The sequence below is a fragment of the Centrocercus urophasianus genome, unplaced genomic scaffold (assembly GCF_019232065.1).
Source record: "Centrocercus urophasianus isolate 14NV4802_14NV808 unplaced genomic scaffold, USGS_Curo_1.0 seq_41, whole genome shotgun sequence".
Classification (NCBI taxonomy): domain Eukaryota; kingdom Metazoa; phylum Chordata; class Aves; order Galliformes; family Phasianidae; genus Centrocercus; species Centrocercus urophasianus.
In genome coordinates this window covers 2,900,444-2,905,430 of record NW_024884989.1, presented here as the reverse complement: position 1 = coordinate 2,905,430, position 4,987 = coordinate 2,900,444, and the positions used below count along the sequence as shown (strand labels likewise).

The window sequence follows — 4,987 nt, the reverse complement described above, 5'->3', positions numbered from 1 at the left end:
TGCAGTGACCGTGATGGTGCAAAGCCTTCGTCTGACTCTGCACTGACAAGTTCAGTTTCAAAAAAGAAGGATAACTTGTTTTATTTTACCAGGGCTTTGTGAGAGACTGAAGCTTCCGGATAGGATCTGCAACGCTCAGGTTCAGGTATCAGTTGCATAATTTCCTGTTATTTCAACACTCCTGTTTTTTTTTCCTTTTCTTTCTCTCTTTCTCTCTTTTTTTTTTTTTTTTTTTTTTTTTTTTTAATGAGCTTCTTTGCATACTGGCGAGGTCTTATATGAGCATATGTTGGGTTGGAAAAAAAAAATTGTTTTTTAGTATTTTTTTTGGCAGACATCTCCTGGCACATGATACAGCACTCAGAGCCATCAACCGTAGCTGTGATACAGATGTTCATTGCCTGTATAATCTTTCTCATATCAAGCAATTACCCTGAGCCAATTCCTTTATTTTAAGCACCTTGTTGTGGGAACAGAGCTGTAAATGCAGGAGCTGCGGAGTTCCCTTACAAGTTTTACAACTGAGGAACAGAAAATTCAGCAAAGGTTCTCAGTGCAAACCAAACAGGCAGAGTGCTTTAGATAAGGAACGAGAGCCACTAGCAGACAGTATTAAGAAAAAAAGAGTTTCTCTCGAAAGAGATACACTGGAGGAGTGCCAATAGCACATAGCTGTGCGGAGACTAAATAAAACCAGGTGAGTTTCCTGCCATTGTGGAATATCAAATGTGATTTCCATTTGTGATGGACGTGCTGTTTCTGCCAAGATCATCTGGAGGTTTTCATTTTAGGACGTTTTGTTTTTGTTGGCCCAATACAGAGCTACAGCCCAGAGCTAAAAGGGAGTGTTGCAGCACCGATGCTCACGGCAGATGAGGAGAAATGCCTTAATCTGAGTGAGAAGCTCTTCCTGGGAGAAGGCTTTTCTGCAATCAGTGATACAGGGCACAGGACTGCTCCTATTGCAAAACACGTGGGAAAACCCTGTGGAAAGAAATAATGTATGGGCATTGATCCTTACTCCAGAGCTACCAGGTAACATCCTTCCAAATTAAGAACTGGGCTTGGTCCCAAAACATCATTCAAATACTAGGTGTGAACCTGAGATCCAGATTGGGCTGTTTTGAACTTCTAAAATGATACAGAAAGGCTGGCAAGCTGCCCTAATAATAATGATAAAAAAACAATCAGAGGTTTCTCTCCCCCAAGTGCTGTGCAGGGGTGGAGCAGGGCTGGCACGGCCCTCCTGCAGCCCTGCATGTTGGGATGGGGCACCTGCTCCAAGCTGAGCCCTTGGCCTTGGTTGGTGTGTGTGATCACAGCGATGCTCAGCTCCTTTTTGCTGCATTGATTCCCATTGGGTTCTTCTCCAGCTCAGGAGGCTCAGCAAGCTGGTGTCGTTGGGTTTTGGGTCTGCCTGGTGACTTGGGACCGGGATGATCACTGATCCCCTGGTGGAGTAAAGGGTCAGCAAGCACTGCGTGCAGGGGACTGGGGATCAGCCCTTTGTGGTGGTTGGGAGTGCTCTGAGTGCACTTGAGTGAATGCTCAGGGGATAGCCTGGAGCAAGGCCCAGAGGGGGATCCGCTTACAGGAATAACATGAAGTAAGAATAGTTAATGCTAATGATGTTCTGAAAGGGATATTAAATGTGCTGCTTTGGGACTCTGGCCGGAGTTAAACCTTATGTGCTGGAAAACATGTCCAAATCTGCTACTGGGTCAGGCAGTGGAAGCTGTGAGGTACTGGTGTACTGGAATAACACACTGAGCATTTTTCAGGCTTTTGTGCATGGACATGAGCTGATTTTTGAGCAGCTACTGTTTGCTTATACAAACGCTATGTGACTGAATGCCGTCTTTTCCTGTAAAATATGTTTTAAAACTGGGCTTGTAGTCATGATGGACACTGAGCAAAATCCATACCAGTTTCAAAGACTCTTGCTCTTGTTCTGTGCCTCCTTCAGGAGGTAAGAATCTCTCCTACTAGAAAGAGGTAGGTCCAGTGGATGCTCAGTGGGCACATTAGCACTGGAGTTGGACAGGGATTCATTGATGGAATGGTTGCAGAGGGGACTGCAACTGTGCTTTCCACCTGCCCTCTGTGCATCTGGGTTCCTGGCATCCTCTGGTTTGATGCTGGGCCCAAGATCAAGAGAGATTATTCAGATATTTTCTTGGTATTCTGATGTTTTTCAATTATTTCTGGAACACAGGAGTTGGAGATGGGATTCTGTAGAGGTTTTGCAAGAGCCTCCGTAATGGACAGAAGTTTTTTACTCCTCAGAAATTCTCCAGACCCAGTGGTCTCAGGAAGGTTCATCTGTCAGCAATTGTTGATTGTGGTGGTTAGCACCAGCCCTTCCCTTTGACAGATCGTGCTGCTCTCTTCCAGGACTTTCATTTATATGAGACTTCTGGCAGCCTGCTGCTTCCTAGATAGAAAAGCCAACAGTCTGTTCCTTCTCCTCACTGGATTCATAATGTCATTCCTTTAGAGACAAGATCTCATCTATTGCTCAACCTTGGTGAAAGTTTGCTAATTTTTCACCACCTCAGCAGCAAATCATTCTAGTTCTGCACGTATTACTGAGTGATGTGTAAAGACTCACCACGCACTTTTCCTGAAAATATGGTAGGGAATAGGTGTGTATGGAAACGTGGGTCTGATTTTGTTTGTATTTTTTTCCATTTTTCCCAAAGAAGAGAACTATGAAGCTGGCTCAAAGCAAGCTGGGCTTGCTGGAAACCAAAGGTAAAACATCCGCAGTCCTCCCGCAGAGTGCATAAACCGTGTTTGTGGTTACGCCGTAGCAGCAGGAGCAACTCTTCTGTGTCTCAGAGAACTTAGTGCTGTTCTGCCATCTTTGCTCTTTGAAATGTGAGAGCAAAATTAATTTCAGGAGAAGAATAAATGGATTTAGAGCAAGGATGAATTTGCCTTCTAGTGCCACAGGAATGCAAGAAATCACCCAGTGAGAGAAAGAAGGCTAAACAATGCAAACCTCTCATAAATCTGGGGAGAAATTTTAATCCAAAGTGCTCGCTGACCTTCACTGATGCTCTCCTTCATCTCACCAGTGTTTTATTCTTCTTAAATCCAGCCCCACCACTGGCAGACCATCAGAGAAGTCAGTTCTTGCACAAACAGGAAGGCAGACTCCCTTCCCATTAATTGAGGTGGTGCTTCCAGTCCTCGGCCAGAGGACACAGGGGCAGGGAGGTGTTTGCTTCCAGGACCAGGACTGGAGCTGGTCTGGGAGAAATACATTTCCTGGGTGGGCAGATCTGGCCCTTCCTGGTCATCAGGTTCACAGCCAGCTCAGGGACAAACTCAGTGCTGTCATCTGACCGTCCTGGGAGGAACTGATTTCTATCCTGAGTACTTCGTACCATGCAACCAGGAGTGTTGGACCCCTCCAGATGCCCTATGAATGCATTTCTCGAAGACTGCCTGGGAGGAAACTCAATCACATTTCAGTTTAATGAAGTGATACACTAAGTGATGATGCCTGGAACCGACCTTGCTGGATCTTCTTCCTGCTATGACTGCCATAACTCCCGCAGCAGCAGCTGAGATTGCTCAGACTTCTGCAGCTCCATGTGGAGCCTCACTGCTGGATTTGGTCTTGTGTTACCCAGCTGAGATGTGATCCCGGCAGGTCTGGGTAGGGGCTGCCTCATGCCATGCTGGGCACAATAGCAGTGTGCCTGTTGGCAGCTCAATGGAAACCAACAGTGGAATTACAGCAGAAAATACATGATGGACCACAAAAGGCTTTGAAAGTTTTTTTCCATGGAAGGCCAGTCCAATCCCATTATAATCCACAGTACATCTGCAATGCGTAGGACTTGCCGGTAACGTGGATATGCATTATTCCTTTAATAAAAGCAAATGATGGCAAGGAATGTGGCTCTTTTAACCTTCTGCTTGTGTAACCTGCAAAAAGGGAAAGCAATCAGCTGGCCTTCCAGCTCAGGAGGTTTCTCCACGTGGGTCTGGCGCACGCACTCAGCCCGCTCCTGACACGCTTCCAAGAATCCCCGCCTGTGTCCCAGTAAAAAAACCCCAACCACTCTGTGTTGAGAGAGGCCCATTCAAGCCCCAGCACACGCGGCCTGTGCTGCTCAAATTTCCAGATCCTGAATCATTTCCTCCATCCACGCGGCTGTCTCTCTCTGTCTGGGGTTGGAAATGTCCAGCTCTCTGCTATCGCTGCTCCCTTTGAGTGCTGCCCTGGCTGGGCTGCTGTGTGTGGAGATGTGTCCTTTAATGCAGCAGAAACATCCCTTGGCACTGCTGGGTTATTCGTTATGGGGAATATCATCTGCGATTGCCGTATCTATTGGGGCAGGTTGGGGGCCACGTCTCCCCATGCACAGCCCCAGCTCTGGATTCATCCCATGGTGATCCCTCCATTTGGGGTACCCCTGTTTGGTGAGACTGATGCAGCACTGGGTTTTGTGGTCTTAGTGGGAGGGATGGGGAAAGGCAGGGAATGCCCCCAGTGAGGGGGGTCAGCCTGGCAGCGTGCTGGCTGCCTGAAATGAGCTAGGAGGAACAGGGCTTCCCCTTTATCTGCTTCCTCTTGAGTCCTTTCCTCTGCTCACAGCCTTCCCTCCCATACACAGCCAGCCCAGTTGTTGGGGAAAAAGGGAAAGATTAGAAGAAATCTTAATTAGATCCGGTGTATTGCTCAGAGTCCTTACAATAAGGAGAAAGTAGTTGGGGGTTGTAGTGTATGAAGTGCAGGAACGTTCAGATGGAGAGCTGCAAGGGCAATGCATGGTAATGCGCTGGGGACCCAAAATTCGCTGGCTGATACTCAGAAGAGCTGCCTTCTACAATGGACTTGCTGCCAGAAATCCTCTCCAGCTGTATCGATCTCTGTGTTGCCTAGAGCTATTGCAGCTGGGTCTCTACTGGGCAGAAATAATCAGGGCTTTGGCTTTTCCTTTGATAACTGAAGTGTCTGAGGAGCCAACCT

General features: G+C 47.2%; 1 long non-coding RNA gene across 1 annotated transcript; it reads left to right on the top strand.

Annotated features, from left to right (window-relative positions):
* Window positions 1–823: 823 nt before the first annotated feature.
* On the top strand, window positions 824–3,904 carry LOC122168206. The gene is made up of 2 exons (XR_006171209.1): window positions 824–1,035; window positions 2,703–3,904. It is a non-coding gene; the product is annotated as an uncharacterized LOC122168206 (long non-coding RNA).
* The last annotated feature ends 1,083 nt before the right edge of the window (window positions 3,905–4,987 follow it).